Source organism: Topomyia yanbarensis, chromosome 1 (genome assembly GCF_030247195.1).
Source record: "Topomyia yanbarensis strain Yona2022 chromosome 1, ASM3024719v1, whole genome shotgun sequence".
Classification (NCBI taxonomy): Eukaryota; Metazoa; Arthropoda; class Insecta; order Diptera; family Culicidae; genus Topomyia; species Topomyia yanbarensis.
The window spans coordinates 115,407,178-115,429,547 of record NC_080670.1 but is presented as its reverse complement, the minus strand read 5'-3'; the positions used below and the strand labels follow the sequence as shown (position 1 = coordinate 115,429,547).

General features: G+C 34.0%; 3 pseudogenes; 2 read left to right on the top strand and 1 right to left on the bottom strand.

The window, feature by feature from the left end:
* The first annotated feature begins 634 nt into the window (after positions 1-634).
* On the top strand, positions 635-1,852 carry LOC131679634 (cytochrome c oxidase subunit 3-like; annotated as a pseudogene).
* Positions 1,853-8,797: 6,945 nt separating this feature from the next.
* Positions 8,798-10,169, bottom strand: LOC131679537 (NADH-ubiquinone oxidoreductase chain 5-like; annotated as a pseudogene).
* Positions 10,170-12,489: 2,320 nt separating this feature from the next.
* Positions 12,490-13,225, top strand: LOC131675829 (NADH-ubiquinone oxidoreductase chain 6-like; annotated as a pseudogene).
* The last annotated feature ends 9,145 nt before the right edge of the window (positions 13,226-22,370 follow it).

Here is a 22,370-nt window from a genome sequence, read left to right as displayed (position 1 = left end):
ATTTAAAAACCTATTATTTCATTTTTTGCTTTACTTTTTTATTTCGTTCGTTTTGTTGATTTCTATAATTTATTCAGTTTATTCGAGATTTTTTTCGTGCAAGACTAGAAACTGTTTTCATCCCACCTCTAGTTGGGTGCATACTTCTCGTGAGTTCTGCAAACTAATCCAATAGTGAAATGTGTAAGAAATGTCTCATCTCACTGCTAGGTGGATTAAATCGGTTTTTAATTCCTCAAATAGCTCCTATTAGATGATTAATTTTATTTTTTATTTTTAGATTTACTTTAATAATTTTTAATGTAAAAAATTATTATTGTTTTTTTATTTACCTTTAAAATTTTCACAATCTTTAATATTTAAACAACCTTCTATATCTTGAAAATGATAACAAATTTATTTTCTGTATTTGATCCTTCTACTTCAATTATAAATTTATCATTAAATTGATTAAGAACATTTTTAGGATTATTAATTATTCCTTTTTCTTTTTGATTAATACCAAATCGATTTCAAATTATTTGAAATAATTTATCTTTAACTCTTCATAAAGAATTTAAACTTCTATTAAATTCTAATATTCACAATGGAAGAACATTAATATTTATTTCACTTGTTTCTTAAATTATATTTAATAATTTTTTAGGATTATTTCTTTATATTTTTACTAGAACTAGTCATTTAACTTTAACTTTAACATTAGCTTTTCCTCTTTGATTAAGTTTTATATTATATGGATGAATTTGTCATACCCAACATATATTTACCCACTTAGTTCCTCAAGGTACTCCAGGTATTTTAATACCTTTTATAGTATGTATTGAAACTATTAGAAATGTAATTCGACCAGGAACTTTAGCTGTTCGATTAACTGCCAATATAATTGCAGGTCATCTTTTATTAACTTTATTAGGAAATACAGGCCCTATATCAACATCTTATATTATTTTATCATTAATTTTAATTACTCAAATTGCTCTATTAATCTTAGAATCAGCAGTTGCAATTATTCAATCTTATGTATTTTCTGTATTAAGAACACTTTATTCAAGTGAAACTAATTAATGACAACTCATTCAAATCATCCTTTTCATTTAGTTGATTATAGACCATGACCTTTAACTGGTGCTATTGGAACAATAACAACTGTTACAGGATTTACTCAATGATTTCACCAATATAATATATCACTATTTATTTTAGGAAATATTATTATTCTAATAACTATATATCAATGATGACGAGATATTTCACGAGAAGGGACATTTCAAGGACTTCACTCATTTTCAGTTACATTAGGATTACGATGAGGTATAATTTTATTTATTATTTCTGAATTTTTTTTTTTATTTCATTTTTTTTATCTTTTTTTCATAGAAGTTTATCACCAACTATTGAATTAGGTATAAACTGACCACCTATAGGAATTATTCCATTTAATCCTTTTCAAATTCCTTTATAAAATACAGCAATTTTACTTGCTTCTGGAGTTACTGTTACATGAGCACATCATAGCTTAATAGAAAATAATCATACTCAAACTACACAAAGTTTATTTTTTACAATTTTATTAGGAATTTATTTCTCAATTTTACAAGCTTATGAATATATTGAATCACCATTTACTATTGCAGATAGAACTTATGGGTCAACCTTTTTTATAGCAACTGGATTTCATGGTCTTCATGTATTAATTGGAACTACATTTTTAACAGTATGTTTTTTTCGTCATATTAATAATCATTTTTCAAAAAGACATCATTTTGGATTTGAAGCTGCAGCTTGATATTGACATTTTGTTGATGTAGTTTGATTATTTTTATATATTTCTATTTATTGATGAGGTAGTTAATTTATAAAGTATATATTTGTATATTTGACTTCCAATCATAAGGACTAATTTATTTTAGTATAAATAATTATATTAATTTTTATTATAAGTATCATTATTTTAATTAATACCATTATCATAATAATAATTGCAACTTTCTTATCAAAAAAAAACTATTATAGATCGAGAAAAGTGTTCACCTCATTCGTTTTCGAGCTCTCCATCGAGACAGAGGTTGTTTTTTCTAGTCCGTAGTGCTGTGTGAGGCGATAAAGAATAGTTTTAATCCGCATTCAAGGTTATTTTGCCAGTTCGGTTCGGTCCTCAGTCTTTTGTTCGCGTGTGAGGATTAAACAATAGCCAGCTGTATAAGCTGGATCGGTTCGTCGTTGGACACCAGTTTAAAGCTAAGTGGTTTTTGTCTTTTGTAACACATTTATTGCTTTCTTCCGTCTGCGCGGGCGCTGACCCCGTGCTTTGACGTTTTCTATGGTTCCCTCTCCGGATGGTCAAATGGAAGTTGAATCGGGTTCAACTTCTAAGGCTCCCCCCCGGCCCAAATGCTATCCAGAACTCTCAACTGGTCCATTTGTGGTCTTCTTTCGGCCCAAGACTAAATCACTGAATCTTCTTCAGATTTCTAGAGACCTGACGGAACGGTTCTCGGCTGTGACCGAAATTTCAAAGGTCCGCTCGGACAAGATAAGGGTGTTGCTAGCCAACTCAAAGCAGGCAAACGATATTGCTTGCTGTGAGCACTTTACGCTGGATTATAACGTGTATATTCCGGCTGTAAGAGTACAATCCGAAGGCGTCGTAACCGATGAGAGTTTGACGTGCGAGGATCTGCTGAAGTACGGGGTCGGCCGATTCAGAGACCGCTTACTTCAGCCAGTTAAAATACTTGAGTGCAAACGTTTGCACTCAGTAGTAGTTGCGGGGGATGGTTCAAAAACGTACCCCCAATCAAACTCTTATCGGGTGACCTTCGCTGGTACCGCTTTGCCAAATTTCGTCCTCTTGCACAAGGTTCGTCTGCCTGTGCGTCTGTTTGTGCCGCGGGTCATGAATTGCACAAAGTGTAAACAACTGGGTCACACAGCCACCCATTGTAGCAACAAGGCCCGCTGTGGAAAATGCGGGGAGAATCATCTAGATGATTCGTGCAGTAGGCAAGCCGAAAAGTGTCCTTACTGTGCGGAGAGTCTGCATGATATCTCGGCATGTCCCGCGTACAAACTACGCGGGGATAAACTGAAACGTTCCCTTGCGGGACGATCCAAACATTCTTTCGCAGAAATGTTAAAGAATGCTACGCCACCATCCTCAGCAAACATCTATACTCACTTGCCTCCTGACGAGGGCGAGGCTGGTAACCCACAAGAGGGAACATCTACTAGGGTGCCTAGAATTTATAGGAAGAGGAGGAACACTTCCTCTCGTAAAGTTCCTTGTAAAGGCCAGAAGGTGTCCCTTGAGGGGGCTCCGAAAGTCACATCTATTGGAAGTGTTGCAACCAAACCGAAGCAATTAGCTCCTGGTCTCGGAGGATTAAGCTCAGAGAAGGAGTTCCCAGCACTTCCAGGAACATCAAAAATCCCAAGTGTTCCTTTGTTTCAGTTCGAGAGTAATCACAGCACTGGAATTATAAAACTCTCGGACATAGTGGACTGGATAATAAAAACTTTCAATATTACTGATCCTATTAAAAGTCTTATGTTAGCTTTTCTCCCTACAGTGAGAAGCAGTTGACTGCTAAATGGCCCCTCCTCTCAGCGATTGTATCCTTCGATGGCTAACTCATCGAACGAGGTCACGGATTTGATCACTGTTCTACAGTGGAATTGCAGAAGTATCATCCCGAAAATCGATTCCTTCAAAATTTTAATAAATAATTTGAGTTGCGATGCATTTGCATTATGTGAAACTTGGTTGACTTCCGACATAGAACTCAACTTCCACGACTTTAATATTATTCGCCTGGATCGAGACACCCCCTATGGAGGAGTGCTTTTGGGGATCAAAAAGTGCTATTCCTTCTACAGAATTAACCTTCCCTCGATAACAGGTATTGAAGTTGTCGCTTGTCAAGTAACAACCAATGGCAAAAGCCTTTGCATAGCTTCCATATATATTCCCCCCAACACCGCGGTTGGGCACCGACGGCTACAAGACATCTTAGAATCCCTGCCAGCACCGCGACTAGTTTTAGGAGACTTTAACTCTCACGGTACAGCATGGGGTTGCCTCTATGATGATAACCGGTCTTCCTTAATTCAGGATCTTTGCGATAACTTCAATTTGACAATTTTAAACACGGGTGAAATGACACGGATTCCTGCTCCTCCAGCGCGCCCGAGCGCCTTAGACTTGTCCCTTTGCTCAACATCGCTGCGGTTAAATTGCACGTGGAAGGTAATTCCTGATCCCCACGGCAGCGACCATCTGCCGATTGTAGTCTCAATCAATAACGGTTCAAGGCCATTGAAATCAATCAATATTTCGTATGACCTCACACGAAATATCGATTGGAAGAGCTATGCTGCCGCGATATCCGACAACATCGAATCTACCCAAGAACTTCCTCCGGAGGAAGAGTACAGCTTTTTGGCTGGCTTGATTCTCGACAGCGCGAATCAAGCTCAGACTAGGCCAGTACCCGGCGCGAACATACAAAAACGTTCTCCCAATCCCTGGTGGGATAAAGAGTGCTCAGACGTGTACGCAGAGAAGGCCGCCGCGTTTAAGACCTTCCGGAACGACGGGTTACCCGCCAGTTTTCGACAGTACGCGACGTTAGACAAGCGAATGAAGAGTTTGATGAAAGCCAAAAAACGCGATTATTGGCGCCGGTTCGTCGACGGATTAACGATAGAAACATCGATGAGCACTCTTTGGGGAACAGCCCGACGTATGCGAAATCGAAACAGTACTAATGAGAGCGTGGAATATTCAAACCGTTGGATATTCGATTTCGCCAAGAAGGTTTGTCCGGATTCCGCCCCGGCACAGAAGATCTACCGCGCCGCGTCTCCTCACGATAGCGCGAACGAAACACCTTTTTCGATGGTGGAGTTCTCACTTGCTCTCTTGTCGTGTAACAATAAAGCTCCGGGGCCAGACAGAATCAAATTCAACTTGTTGAAGAATCTGCCTGACTCTGCCAAGAGACGCTTGTTGAACTTATTTAATAAGTTTCTCGAGGCTAACATTGTCCCACTCGATTGGAGACAAGTGAAGGTCATCGCCATCCAAAAACCAGGAAAACCAGCCTCCGACCACAATTCGTACCGTCCGATCGCAATGCTATCCTGTATCCGGAAGTTGTTCGAGAAAATGATCCTATCCCGCCTCGACAATTGGGTCGAAGCAAATGGCTTACTGTCAGATACACAATTTGGCTTTCGCAAAGGCAAAGGGACGAACGATTGTCTTGCGTTGCTCTCAACTGAAATTCAAATGGCCTATGCTAGCAAAGAGCAGATGGCATCAGTGTTCCTAGATATTAAGGGGGCTTTTGATTCAGTTTCGATCAACATTCTTTCAGAGAAGCTGCACCAGCATGGTCTTTCAGCGACTTTAAACAACTTTTTACTAAACTTGTTGTCGGAAAAGCATATGCATTTTTCGCATGGTGACTTATCGACATCACGATTTAGCTACATGGGCCTTCCCCAGGGCTCATGTCTAAGCCCCCTTTTATACAATTTCTATGTCAACGACATTGATGAATGTCTTGACAATTCCTGCACGTTAAGGCAACTTGCAGACGATGGCGTGGTGTCTGTTACGGGACCCAAAGCTGTCGATCTACAAGGACCATTACAGAATACCCTGGACAATTTGTCTGCTTGGGCTATTAAGCTGGGTATCGAATTCTCCACGGAGAAAACTGAGCTAGTTGTATTTTCAAGGAAGCGTGAACCAGCACAACTACAGCTTCTATTAATGGGTCAAACTATCGCTGAGGTCTTCACAGTAAAATATCTAGGGGTCTGGTTCGACTCGAAAGGTACTTGGGGATGCCATATTCGGTATCTGAAACAGAAATGCCAACAAAGGATCAACTTTCTTCGTACAATAACCGGAACATGGTGGGGTGCCCACCCAGGAGACCTAATTAGGTTGTATCAAACAACGATACTGTCGGTAATGGAATACGGATGCTTCTGCTTTCGATCCGCCGCGAACATACATTTCATCAAACTCGAAAGAATTCAGTATCGTTGTTTGCGTATCGCCTTAGGGTGCATGCAGTCGACCCATACGATGAGTCTCGAAGTGCTGTCGGGCGTTCTCCCGTTGAAAAATCGATTTTGGGAACTCTCATATCGATTGCTCATTCGATGCGATATCTTGAACCCAGTCGTGATTGAAAATTTCGAAAGGCTTGTTGAGCTCAATTCTCAGACCCGTTTCATGTCCCTGTACTTTGACTACATGGCGCAGAATATTAACCCTTCTTCTTACAATCCCAACCGTGTGCATTTCATAAATACTTCTGAATCTACTGTTTTCTTCGACACATCCATGAAAGACGAGATTAGTGGAATTCCGGACCACATACGCCCACAAGTGGTTCCAAACATTTTTTATAATAAATTCCGAGAAGTCGACTGTTCTAAGATGTTTTATACTGACGGATCAAACCTCGAAGGATCCACTGGCTTCGGTATTTTCAATCAAAACCTCACCGCCTCCTACAAACTCAGTGACCCTGCTTCAGTTTACGCCGCAGAACTAGCTGCCATTCAGTATACCCTTGGAGTCATTGAAACATTACCCGCAGACCATTACTTCATCGTTTCGGATAGCCTCAGTTCCATTGACGCTATTCGCTCGATGAAACAAGGCAAGCACTCCTCGTATTTTTTGGGGAAAATACGGGAGCTACTGAGTGCTTTATCTGACAACTCTTTCCAGATTACCTTGGTATGGGTCCCTTCTCATTGCTCCATTCCGGGCAATGAGAAGGCAGACTCCTTAGCTAAGGTGGGTGCCTTAGAAGGAGACGTTTACGAAAGACCAATTTGCTTCAGCGAATTTTTCAGTATTACTCATCAGAGAACCCTCGAAAGTTGGCAAACTTCGTGGAGCAGTGGAGAGCTGGGAAGGTGGCTACATTCGATAGTCCCTAAGGTATCGACGAAACCTTGGTTCAAGGGGATGGATGTGGGTCGTGACTTCATTCGTGTGATGTCCCGACTCATGGCAAACCATTACACGCTGGATGCACATCTCCGGCGTATTGGGCTCGTGGATAGTGGTATCTGCGCTTGTGGCGACGGCTATCACGACATCGAGCACATTGTCTGGGCGTGCACCGAGTACAGTTCCGCTAGGTCTTGGCTAATGGATACCCTGCGGGCCCGAGGAAGACCAACCAACGTCCCGGTTCGAGATGTGCTGGCAAGCCGCGATGTTCTCTATATGTCCCTTATATACACCTTTGTGAAAACCATCAATATACAAGTCTAACTGCCCCTTGTTATCTTCTTATCATTCTCAGAACGCTCTTCCACCTGTATCAAACCATCTGTATCGAATGAGCCAACAAACACGGGACCTACGGCACGAACATAACACGCTTAACTCGAAATGTAACCCAACTCACATCTGAGCCGTACTACGAAATCGTCTGGAAAAACCCCTGCCATCTTGAGGAGGACCACCCGGCGTCCCAGTACATGATTCCCCTGATGAAGGCCACCCGAGTTTGTAATCCATCCGTTGATCTCACGATGCCTGAAACTGAAATAATTTTCTCTCCCTGCCATCTTTGTCTACCCTCCCTCCCCTGACTCTTATACCCAGAAGTAACACCCCTACCCCCCCCCCCCCCAATATCATCACGAAGCATTTAGCTCTTCTTGTCTCTTCTAGTTTTAACTATTATATTATATAATCTCGTTGAAATTGCCCAACTCTACTACCCACAAAAATAACTATAATTACGAATCTTTACAAAATTCAATCATGCCCTCTAGTTATGCCTAGTTTTAAGTTAGTCGTAAAAAATTGTCCCCCTTAATTAAACATTATTTGCTCCAATAATCTCACTGATAAAAATGTCAAACCATATTGCCACAAAAACTAAATGACCCCCCTAATCTTACGAAAACAATATTATCCCCTTGTGTAGATATATAAGATAGCTATAAAATCGCATTAGTTTCATTTTAAAAAAATCAATATGTAATCCCCTAGTTTTAAGCAATTTAAAATGTAAAACAAAACAAAATTGGCACCTTTAAGCTAACGCAACGTGCCTTATCAAATAAACGATTTGAATAAAAAAAAATGTTCACCATTTGAATGTGGATTTGATCCAATAAATTATTCACGATTACCTTTTTCCCTACGATTTTTTTTAATTGCAATTATTTTCTTAATTTTTGATGTTGAAATTGCTTTAATTTTACCAATAATTTTAATTATTAAATCATCAAATTTAATTAACTGAATTATTACAAGATTATTTTTCATTTTAATTTTATTAATTGGACTTTACCATGAATGAAATCAAGGAATATTAGAATGAAATAATTAATTATTAAATATGAAGCAATAAAGTGCAATTAGTTTCGACCTAATCATAGATGTTCAATCATCCTTATTTTAGGATAATAGTTAATTATAACATTTAATTTGCATTTAAAAAATATTGATATTTTCAATTTATCTTATTTTAATTGAAACCAAAAAGAGGTATATCACTGTTAATGATTTCAATGAATATTTATATTCCAATTAAATTAATTTTTAAAAATATAAATGGAATTAAACCATTAAAGAAAAAAGTTAGCAGCTTTTTCTTGATCATCATATTTTATTTATATAGTTTAATTAAAACATTATATTTTCAATATAAAAATAAAAATATTTTTTTTATAAATACTTTATTTAAAAATTAAAATAATTTCCTTAATATCTTCAATATTATGCTCTATATATAAGCTATTTAAATAATTTAAAAATAATAAAATAACTAAAATAAATACTCATATTATATATCTCAATAAATAAATTTTTAAATTATTATTCTGAAATTCTTGAATATATAAAGAATAATTTTTTAATTGAATATATAATAATTGTCCTCCAAAATATTCTCTTCATCCTTGATCAAAATTTTTTAATCTTATAAATCCAATTAATAAAAAAAATTTTACTAATCCAAAAGTAGAAATTATTGGTATAAATCATATTCTTCCAAAAAATCTTCTAAAATTATAAAAATAAAAAGATTTATTTATAAAAAAAAGAAACATTATTAATTAAATAACCAAATAATCCACCTAATACACAAACTAATAATGTTAAAATTTTTATTATAAAAGGTAAACAAACTATTACTGGATTAAAAAATATTAATCAATTTAATATTCTTCCTCCAATAATAGCCATAAATATTAATCAAAAAATACCAAAAATTATTGTTCATCTATTTTCTCTTAATTTATTTAAAGAAATTCCATTATATTCTCCTGTTATTAAATAATATACTAATCGAAAAGAATAACAAACAGTTAAACCTGTAGAAAAAAAAAGAAAAAAAGAAAAACAATTTAAATACGACATTCTTACTATTTCTAGTATTAAATCTTTAGAATAAAACCCTGCTAAAAAAGGTATTCCACATAAAGCTAAATTAGCTACATTAAAACATCCACATACTATTGGTATTCTTATTCTTACATTTCCTATAAATCGAATATCTTGAATATTTCTTATGCAATGAATTACAACACACGCACATATAAATAATAATGCTTTAAATAAAGCATGAGTTAATAAATGAAAAAAAGCTAATTTTATATATCCCATTGACAAAATTCTTATTATTAAACCTAATTGTCTTAAAGTAGATAAAGCAATAATTTTTTTAAAGTCAAATTCAAAATTAGCTCCTAATCCAGCCATAAATATTGTTAAACCAGAAATTAATAATAAAATTTGACTAATTTTTCTATCAATAATTAATAAATTAAAACGAATTAATAAATAAACTCCAGCTGTTACTAAAGTTGATGAATGAACTAATGCTGATACAGGAGTAGGAGCTGCTATAGCTGCAGGTAATCAAGAAGAAAAAGGAATTTGAGCTCTTTTTGTTATAGCAGCCAATATTACTAAATAACCAATAAATATTATACAAAAATCTTTTTTTATAATTTCTAAATAATAAATATAATTTCATCTACCATAATTTAATATTCAAGCAATAGCTAATAATAAGGCAACATCTCCAATACGATTAGATAATGCAGTTAATATTCCTGCATTATAAGATTTTACATTTTGAAAATAAATTACTAAACAATAAGAAACTAATCCTAAACCATGTCAACCTAATAAAATTCTAATTAAATTTGGTCTAATAATTAATATTATTATTGATAATACAAATATTATTACTAATAAAATAAATCGATTAATATTAAAATCTTCTTCTATATATTGTTTTCTATAAAAAATTACTAAACAAGAAATAAATAAAACAAATGATATAAATATTAAACTTATTCAATCAAATAAAAAAACTATAACAATTGATATAGAATGTAAAGAAATAATTTCTCATTCACTAAAATAAACTAAATTAATTAATAAAATTTTTAATCTAAATATAAATAATATAATACTAATAAATAATAAAATATAAAAACTATTTTTACAATAATTTAAATTTAACATGATCTAAAATGAAAAATTCATATCTTTGACACCACAAATCAATATTTCAATTAAACTATTTAAATTAAAGTCATAATATAAAAAAATTTCTTTTTATAATTAATAAATTTAAAGGTAATCAATGTATTATTAATAATAAATATTCTCGAATTAATCCCGTTGAAAAAAATGAAATTCTAGAATAAAACTTTCCATGTTGTCTATAAGCAAATAAATATAATGTATAAGCTGCTCCAAAAAATGATAAAAATATTAAACCAATTATTGTTAATCAAGATCATCTAATAATTCTATTTATTAAAGAAATTTCACCTAATAAATTTAAAGTAGGAGGAGCTGCTATATTTCTTGAACATAATAAAAATCATCATAAAGATAATCTAGGTATAAAATTTATTATACCTTTATTAATTAATAATCTTCGTCTTCTTATTCGTTCATATCTAATATTAGCCAAACAAAAAAGTCCTGAAGAACATAAACCATGAGCAATTATTAATCTATATGCTCCATTTAATCCTCAATAACTTATTGTTAATAAACCACTTAAAACAATTCCTATATGAGCAACTGATGAATAAGCAATTAAAGCTTTTAAATCTATTTGTAATAAACAAATTAAACTTACTAAAACTCCCCCAATTAATCTAATTCTAATTCATACAAAATTAAATTTTATTCCTAAAATTTGTAATAAAGCAAATATTCGAAATAAACCATATCCCCCTAATTTTAATAATACTCCAGCTAAAATTATTGAACCAGAAATTGGAGCTTCTACATGAGCTTTTGGTAATCATAAATGAACTAAAAATATTGGTATATTTACTAAAAAAGCAAAAACTATACATAAATATAAAAAATCAAAATTATATATTTTTATATAACTTAATATATATATATATATATATATATATATATATATATATATATATATATATATATATATATATATATATATATATATATATATATATATATATATATATATATATATATATATATACATATATATATATATAAATATATATATATATATATATATATATATATATATATATATATATATATATATATATATATATATATATATATATATATATATATATATATATATATATATATATATATATATATATATATATATATATATATATATATATATATATATATATATATATATATATATATATATATATATATATATATATATATATATATATATATATATATATATATATATATATATTTATAGTATTTAAATCTATATTAATATAAAAAATACCAATTAATAAAGGTAATGATGCTAATAAAGTATAAAATAATAAATAAATTCCTGCTTGTAAACGTTCTGGTTGATATCCTCACCCTAAAATTAAAAATAATGTAGGAATTAATCTACTTTCAAAAAATAAATAAAATATAAAAATTCTTATTGAACTAAAAGTTAATAATAACAATAATAATAATAAAATAATTATAAATAAAAAAAAATTAATATAATTATTTAATTGAATAACTTTTTCTCTAGCTATTAATATTAAACTACAAATTCAAATTCTTAATAAAATTAATACATAAGAAACTATATCTATTCCAAAATAATAAGAAATTTTACAAAAATAATAATTAAATCTAATATTAATTATAGAAATAAAAGAAACTAAAAATAATAATTTTGAATTATTTAATAAATATTTTTATTAATAAATAAAAATATTATAAATATTAATATAAAAATAAATTTCAACATTGTAAAATTGAAAATCTTTGAAAATAATCATTTCCATGAGTTCGAATTATAGACACTAAAATTGATAAACCTAAAACCCCTTCACATACACAAAATCTTAAAAAAATATTCTAAAATATCCTTCAAAATTTATAAAATTTAAATATAATAATAAAAATAAAAATAAAATTAAAACTATAAATTCTAATCTTAAAAGTGTACAAAGTAAATGTTTTCGTCTAGAAATAAAAGTAATACAACTAAATATAAATATTATAATAATAATAAAATTAATAAATAAATTCGTCATTAGTTTTAATAGTTTTAAAAAAACATTAGTCTTGTAAACTAAAAATAATTTTTTTTTTTTAAAACTTCAAGAAAAAGAAATTTTTCCTATCATTAACTCCCAAAGCTAATATTTTAATTAAACTATTTCTTGATATTTTTATATTTTTAATAATCTTATGTTTTTTAATGTCTTTTATTTTTATGCAAATAAAACATCCTTTAGCCATAGGCTTACTACTTTTAATTCAAACTACTTTAATTTCTTTAAATATTGGAATATTAATAAAAACTTTCTGATTTTCTTATATTTTTTTTCTTGTATTTATAGGAGGAATACTAGTTTTATTTATTTATGTAACTTCTCTTTCATCAAATGAAATATTTTCTATATCCTTTAAATTAATTTTCTTATTTTTAATTTCTTTTATATTTATAATTATTTTAATATTTATATTTGACAATATAATAATAGAAAACTTTTTAATAAATAATGAAATAAATATTTTTACAAATTTTAATATATTTTTTTCCGAAGATATTTTATCTTTAAATAAAATATAAAATTTTCCAACTAATATAATTACACTATTATTAATTAATTATCTTTTTTTAACTCTTCTTGCAACAGTAAAAATTACAAAAAAAAATATGGTCCTTTACGACCAATAAATTAATGAATAAACCTTTATGAAAATCTCATCCCTTAATTAAAATTATAAATAATTCATTAATTGATTTAGCTACACCAATTAATATTTCTGCATTATGAAATTTTGGATCTTTATTAGGATTATGTTTAATTATTCAAATCTTAACTGGTTTATTTTTAGCAATACATTATACTGCAGATATTGAAACAGCTTTTAATAGAGTTAATCATATTTATCGAGATGTTAATAATGGATGATTTTTACGAATTTGCCATGTTAATGGAGCATCATTTTTTTTGCTTGTTTATTTATTCATGTAGGACGAGGGATTTACTATAATTCATATATTTTTATTCCTACTTGAATAATTGGAGTGATTATTTTATTTATAGTAATAGCTACAGGATTTCTTGGATATGTTTTACCTTGAGGTCAAATATCTTTTTGAGGAGCTACAGTTATTACTAATTTATTATCTGCTATCCCATATTTAGGAAATGATCTTGTTCAATGAATTTGAGGAGGATTTGCTGTTGATAATGCTACTCTAACTCGATTTTTACATTTCTTATAAAAGAAATGTATAGAATTCGCTCAAACTTTCAAGATTTTTTCCGAGGCCCGGAGGGCCGAGTCTTATATACCAATCGACTCAGCTCGACGATTTGGGACAATGTCTGTGTGTGTGTGTGTCTGTGTGTGTGTATGTAACGGACAAATTCTCATTCGTGTTTCTCAGCAATGGCTGAACCGATCTTATCCAAACCAATTTTAAATGAAAGAACTAAAAAATAGTATGAACGCTATTAATTTGTTTTTGATTCTGATGTTTAGTTTCCAAGATATGAATGTTTGAATGCGTAAAAATGGCGTTTTTTGCAGTTTTTTTGAATTATCTGCCGAAATTGACAATATAGATTAACAATTTATATGTTTTTAGACAGCTTTAACGAATACCTTTCGAACAAGCTATAGATTATTGAAATCGGACTATTATCAAAAGAGATATTTAACATTAAATGCGGACGAAAGATTTTTATCATTTCCCATTGCCAGAAATATGACCAAAAACATGTAATCTATTATTAACGCCAAAACGGCTTATTTTAGGTCAATAGTACCTTCGGAGAATTTAATGGAGGAAATATGCCCTTTCTTTTGGTATTGTGCTTTTGCTGATTAATCCCCCTATGAGTGAGATATTTTCACAAATTTTCTTGGAAGTGATTATATCGAAATGATGCCTTCTACAAATTTGTAGCTCTTACTTTTGCGAATAACTTTACTGAAGACTTCAAATAACTATTTTGAATACTTTAAAAGTTATGGCTTGTTGTTTGTTGATTACTCTTTGTCGCCTATTTATTGTTCAATATAGAAATAATCCATTGAAAAAAGCCAAACATTATTTCGACAAATCGAATTTTGTATTTCATTTTTCTATCTACAACCGCTAGGAATAATCACCGAACACTTCCAAGTTGTCTGGAAGGAACTTGATAACTTATCAGTGCAAAAATGTTCATTTGTGCGAACCTTCTGACTGCAATTTTTCTAATGACCATCGGATCGATCTGAAACATATCGGAAAATGAAAAGCGAAATAAATAACTCCAAGCAACGGCGTAGCCAAGAGAAGTTTTTGGGGTTTAACACCATACAACGCCACCAACACCACCCCCCCCCCCACCACACCCAAAAAAAAATTGGATTGAAGTTGAAAATTTATTGATGCAGACTGATTTAATTCAATATTACAATAACAATTGTCTGATCCGTAGATTGATAACCTGTTGTTGTAAACATCATGAGGACTTTTGATAAATTGTCGGAATGGGGTCCTGATATGTAACTGATCTATTGGTCTTGATTTCACAGTTGTCTAATAGCATCAATATCAAATTCCTGCCTGAAAACATTCCAATAGAAAATTACAGAGTTCTGTAATCAATCATAGTCCTCAGATTTATTTTCAAATTGATCTCGTTTTTGTAGAGATGTAATGTAATAACGGTCTTTATTTAATTGGAAGAGAAGTTAAAATTGATTTAATGTCTATGAAACATAGAACTGCTCACCAAAAAAATGCATAACTTTCAACATTTGCTAAAAATGTTCTTGCCTTTCTCATTCACTCTAAAATTCGTCAATCCAATCCCGACCCGGAGGGCCGAGTGTCATATGCCAATCGACTGAGTTCGTCGAGATCGGAAAATGTCTGTGTGTGTATGTATGTGTGTATGTGGAAAAAATGTGACCTCTGTTTCTCAGAGATGGCTGGACCGATTTGCACAAAGTTAGTCTCAAATGAAAGGTACAACCTTCCCATCGGCTGCTATTGATTTATTGATTGGACTTCCGGTTCCGGAGTTACGAGTTGAAAAGTGCAATCACACAGCAAATTCCCATATAAACTGAAATGAAAAATTTTCAAAATCAAATTTGTATTTTTGATACCAAATGACTTTAAAATGCATGAAACATTGAGATGTTTGACAAAAATTGACTTTTTTGGACTTTGGTACATTTTTGTCTTTCTCATATAGAAAGGTTATGCAATCATTCTAAAAATCGTCAATCATACCGGCCCGGAGGGAGTATGCAGTGAGGGGTTGCTACTTTAAAATTAAAACTAGTTTAAAATTTCTTAACAAGTTGAAAATTTTCGGCAGGACCTGGACCTCCCGGATCTTTCTCCATGATCCGCCGCTGGTTTCAAGCGATGTTTCAGTATCACATATTATCTCAAGATCGTGGCTGTCGATCCATTGTATGTATGTGCAAATCGTACTGAACATGTAATATTCATTTCCACCATTGTACTGAACATAACCAGCCATGGAATCGTAGTCTGGACAAATGAGACAAGCACAATTGCACCACTAGGTGGACTAAGACAGATTTTTTTGGGAATGCGTCGAGTTGAGACGAAAACGTAATTTGATTAATAACGAGGATAACACTTTACGAATGTAGAGAGAAATTTATGAAAAATTACGATTTCCATTCGATACTAGCAGGTTCTGATCGATTTTACTTTATTTTATTTATTTCAAGTCGTCAATCAGATGTAGACCGGTTTCTTACAATAATTATTAAACTAACTTAACACTATTTAAAATTTTGGTTTACTTTAAACTGCTGCTTAAGTTTTGTTTTCGACATAGTGAAGTCAATGCTTTCGCAATTTTTTTTTTTTTTCCATACGTTTATTTGACACGGCATTTGCAAAAGCTTTTTACGCCAGTTTCTTTTTTTACATAGCACGTTACAAAAATCCTTAAGACTAATTTTAACTATACTAGTACTTTGTCTAAAACTAACACTAAAATCACTTTATTGTTTGCTTTTTTCCTTACATTGTTGTATTTCATAATGATCTAGTATTTTCGGGTATATTTATTTACTTTTTTTTTCTGTTATTGTCTAAATTTAAAAACTAAATATTCTAGGACACTTTAATTGGTGAATGATTAGCCTTGGATGAGAGTATGAGGAGATGAATTTAATTAAATTTTGACAGACGCTGCTTTTAGAAAATGATAGATAAGTTCCATGTATAGAGGATCGCGATACGCCAGGATGTCTCTAACAGGAACATGGATTGGTCTTCCTCGGACTTGTAAAGAATCTACTAATTGTGATCTGGCTTCACGATATTCAGTGCAGGACCAAACAACATGCTCAATGTCATGGTAACCTTCTCCACAAGCACAATGATTACCCTCAGCGAGCCCAATACGACGGAGATGCGCATCTAAAGTATAATGATTGGACATGAGCCTAGACATCACACGGATGAAGTCCCGACTTACATCCAATCCTTTGAACCATGCCTTCGTTGATACTTTAGGGATAATTGAGTGTAGCCATCGTCCCATATCTCCATTGTCCCAAGATGTTTGCCAACTAGCAAGTGTCCTCTGTCGAGAAGCGCTATAAAATTCATTGTAAGCGATGGGTCTTTCATATATTTCACCATCTAGTGCACCAATCTTGGCTAAATTATCAGCTTTCTCATTGCCCGCAATAGAGCAATGGGCGGGGAGCCACACTAGGGTAAATTTATAACATTTTCTTGTCAGGTTACTCAGAGATTCTCGTATCTTCCCCAAAAAGAATGGATCGTGATTATCAATCCTCTTTGAGCGAAGAGCTGCAACTGTGCTGAGACTATCAGTGAGGATAAAGTAATGGTTCGGGGGTAAAGTATTAATTATTTGCAAACTATAGTGAACTGCTGCTAGTTCCGCTATATAAACAGAGGCGGGTTCTGCAAGTTTGAGAGAAATTGAAAAATTATTGTTGAAAATACCGAAACCAGTGGCCTCACTGATTCGTGACCCATCAGTGTAAAACATTTTAAGGCAGTCTATGTGTTGATATTTACTTGTGAATATTTTAGGGATCTCCCGCGAGCGTAGATGATCCGGAATTCCACGAATCTGTGCTTGCATGGACGTGTCGAAGAATAAAGTGGATTCAGGAATATCTAGTATATTGACGTATGTGGGAACATACCTAGCAGGCGTTATTTCTTGTGACATGTGATTGAAATACACTGTCATGAATCTGGTTTGGGGTTGAAGCTCGACAAGTCTTTCAAAATTTTCAATTACCAGTGGGTTCATAACCTCACATCGAATAAGTAAACGAGAAGAGAGATCCCAGAATCGGTCTTTTAAAGGAAGAACTCCCGCTAGTACTTCAAGACTCATTGTATGGGTCGATTGCATGCAACCTAGGGCAATTCGTAAACAGCGATACTGTATCCGTTCCAGTTTAATAATGTGAGTGTTCGCAGCTGAACGGAAACAGATGCACCCATATTCCATTACTGAAAGTATTGTTGTTTGATACAATCTTATCATGTCACTTGGATGAGAACCCCACCATGATCCAGTTATTGTTCGCAGAAAATTTATCCTTTGTTGGCATTTCGTTATTAGATACCTAATGTGGCCTCCCCATGTGCCTTTAGAATCGAACCAAATTCCAAGGTATTTAAAAGTCAGGACTTGGGCTATCGTTCTACCAACCAACTGAAGCTGAAGCTGAGCTGGATCACGCTTCCTTGAGAAAACGACCAACTCTGTTTTCTCCGTAGAGAAATCGATGCCCAGCTTTAAAGCCCAAATTGATAAATTATCCAAGCTATCTTGCAATGGTTGTTGTAAATTTATAGCTTTTGGTCCTGTGGCAGAAACCACCCCATCATCTGCAAGTTGTCTTAGAGTGCATGGGCTGACAATACAATTATCAATGTCATTCACGTAAAAATTATAGAGAAGGGGGCTTAGACAAGAGCCTTGAGGGAGGCCCATGTAACTTATTCTGAGTGTCGCCAAATCGCCATATGAAAAATGCATGTGCTTTTCTGACAATAAATTGTATAAATAATTATTTAATATCGGTGAAAAACCACATTGATGTAGCTTCTCCGAGAGAACATCAATGGAGACTGAGTCGAATGCTCCTTTTATGTCTAAGAACACAGAAGCCATTTGTTCTTTTTTTGCGTAAGCGAGTTGGATTTCTGACGAAAGTAGCGCCAGGCAATCATTCGTTCCCTTTCCTCTCCGAAAACCAAACTGGGTATCTGAGAGCAAGCCGTTCGCCTCAACCCAATTGTCGAGACGTCGTAGGATAATTTTTTCCAACAATTTCCTGATGCAGGATAGCATTGCAATCGGTCGATACGAGTTATGATCGGAGGCTGGTTTTCCCGGTTTCGGAATGGCGATAACTCTCACTTGTCTCCAGTCACGCGGGACAATATTCTGCTCAAGAAACTTGTTGAATAAATTCAACAAGCGTCTTTTTGCTAGGTCAGGCAGATTCTTCACCAAGTTGAATTTAATTCTGTCTAGTCCCGGAGCATTATTGTTGCATGAGAGGAGTGCAATTGAAAATTCCATCATTGTCAAAGGCGAATCTATGAAATCGTTACTTGGGGGAGCATCGCGAATGATTTTCTGCGCAGGAGCAGAATCTGGACAAATTTTCTTGGCAAAATTAAATATCCAACAATTCGAAAAATCTTCGCTTTCATTAGTCACGTTACGATTCCTCATTCTTCTGGCTGTGTTCCAAAGAGTACTCATTGATGTTTCTCTTGACAAGCCATCAACGAAGCGTCTCCAATAACTAGACTTTTTGGCACGACGGAGACTGTCAAATTTGTTTTGCAAAATGAAATAATTTTCAAAGTTCTCTCGTATACCCCCTTTCTGTTTCATAATTTCTTTGTAGGCAACTTGTTTAGCTTCATATGCATCAGAGCACTCTTTGTCCCACCAAGGATTAGGGGGCCGTCTATTTATTGTCATTCCAGGATTGCATTTCGTTTGGGCTTGTTCTGCTGCTTCAATAATTAAACCCGCTAAGAATTCATATTCTTCGGTAGGGGGTAGCTCTTCTGTCGAAGCAAGAGAAGTGGAAATTAATGTTTCGTATGTTTTCCAATCAATATTTCGTGTTAAGTCATAAGGAACATTGATTGAATTCGTAAGGCCTAATTCACTGTTAATTGAAACAACGATTGGCAAATGATCGCTACCGTGAGGATCAGGTACAACCTTCCACGTGCAATCTAACCGAAGTGATGTCGAGCATAGAGATAGATCTAATGCACTTGGACGTGCAGGAGGTCTGGGGATGCGTGTTGTTTCGCCAGTATTTAAAACTGTCATATTAAATTCGTCACAAACATTGTATATCAAAGAGGATCGATTATCATTATAGAGGGAACCCCACAATACTCCGTGCGAGTTGAAGTCTCCCAGTATCAGACGCGGAGCAGCCATGGATTCCACTACCTCAAAAATTTGACGTTGTCCAATTTGAACTTTGGGAGGTATATATATAAAAGCGATAGACATGTCTTTGCCTTTAATGTTCGTTTGGACAGCTACAGCCTCAATGCCCGCAAACAAGGGGATGTTAATTCTATAGAAAGAATAGCACTTTTTAATTCCTAGAAGCACTCCTCCATACGGGGTGTCTCGGTCTAGGCGAATAATGTTGAAATCATTTAAGTTGAAATTAATGTTTGAGGTAAGCCATGTTTCACATAGAGCAAAAGCATCGCATTTTAAATTATGCAGTAAAATTTTTAAGGAATCAATTTTAGGTATGATACTTCTGCAATTCCACTGAAAAACAGTGATGGAATCTTTCATTGGAGGAGGTGAATTACCCATTGAAAGATACAATCGCTGCAAGGATGGGCCATTGAGCAATCAGCTGCTCTAAAAATGTCCTAATTGTTGGGAGGAAAGCTGAAAGTATACTCTTTAGTGGTTCAGAAATATTAAATGCTTTAAAAATCCAATCAACAATTTCAGAAAATTTCAATAATCCTACCCCCGGCTGAGGCTCAGAGGAAGTCGAAATTTTATTATTTCCAGTAATGGTGTTCTGTTTGGATTGTACGTTCCCAAAACCGGGCGGAATTGATTTCGGTTTTAAATCGGAATTTTTCGGTTTTGGGCGCAGTTTATCTATTGGTGGAGAAATTTTAAGGCCCTTTCTTGGCAGCTTGGGAAAAGAAGACTGTTTTCTTTTTCTGGAATTTCCGGGTAAAACAAATGATGTACCTTCGCACGCTCCGTCAGAGTCAGACTGTTCCGAAAATAGAGATGTGTAAGTGTTTTCTAAGAAGATGGGTTTAGGGGTAGCATTTTTCAACATTTCTGCATAGGAGCGCTTAGACCTCTCCTTCAAGGATCGTTTAATTTTATCCTCGCGCAATTTATAAATGGGGCATGCAGGGAGCTCATGCGAGTTTTCTCCGCACATTAAACATTTTTCTGAATTTTCATTGCATATATCCTCTTGATGAGAACCCCCACATTTGCCACATCGTGCCTTATTGGAACAGTAAGTGGCTGTGTGGCCAAGCTGTTTGCAATTAAGGCAATTCATTACACGAGGGATAAAAAGGCGAACAGGGAGACGAATCTTATCGATAATGACATAGTTGGGCAGCGCAGACCCAGCGAAAGTCACTCGAAATGAGTCAGACAGTCGATAAACTTTTTTATCTCCTTCGTGTGATACTGAATGCAATTGCTTGCATTCAAGTATCTTTACGTCTTTAAGTATGGTGTCTTTGAAACGACCAACCCCATGCTTAATTATGTCATCAACAGTCAAACTCGATTCTGTGATGACCCCATCAATTTCGATTTCCTTTGAAGGAATATACGCTCTATACTCACGCGTAAAAAGCTCGCAAGAAGCAATTGCATTGGCTTGTTTGAGACTACCAACGACAATGCGTATTTTATCTTTATTGACTTTGACGATCTCTTTTACATCCGAGAATCGCGAAGTCAAATCTTTAGAAATTTGAATAATATTTAGCGCCTTTGCTTTACGCCTAATAAATACAATCCATGGTCCCGTTGACGACTCTGGGTAAATTTTAATTCTAGTCGGATTTACATTTTCAGCATAAGGCTTAGGGGGAGGGTCTGTTACTCGTTCTCCCATCTCTTCATCCATTTTACCTAGCAAGAAAAACTATCACAAAAAGGAATGAAAAATATACCTGTTATACCTGTAGAACACACCTCATGTGTTACGTTGTAAACTAGGTGCCCGTTGTTTGACAATGTGACACTTGCTGTCCTTCTTCGTCGCGTTGCTTCTTCAGTAGAGAAATAGGCCTACCTGCAACACTTCAAAACTCTCTCCGGTTAAGCTGCTCGTCGGTATCACAACCACAAGCGCGCTCTCTCCGTTTCCACCGCCACGGTAAACAAATGTGGCTACCTGTGGCTTGCTGCGAAAATCCCACTGTCGATGCGGCACTTTTCGGTGCCACTTGTTTTCCTTATTCGTCGTACCACTTCTGCGGTAGACGAATAGAGCAAATGGGTCTACCTGTGACGCTTCCCCTCTCGTCGATTAGAATTGCCCGACGACACCAATACAATATATTTTTTCTGTGTGTACAGGCACGATCACTGTCGATTTCTGCCACCGCGGTAGGCAAATTCGTCTACCCGCGGTTTGCTGTCAAAACACCGAGGATGCCGTTGACCACGCCTCCGACGTATCAACTGTCGACTCACACTTAACAAACTGGTCTCTCTCTCTCCCACAAAAACGCATACAGCGTCTCGCACTCCGTCACTCTCTCGAGAACAAAACCTTCCACCTG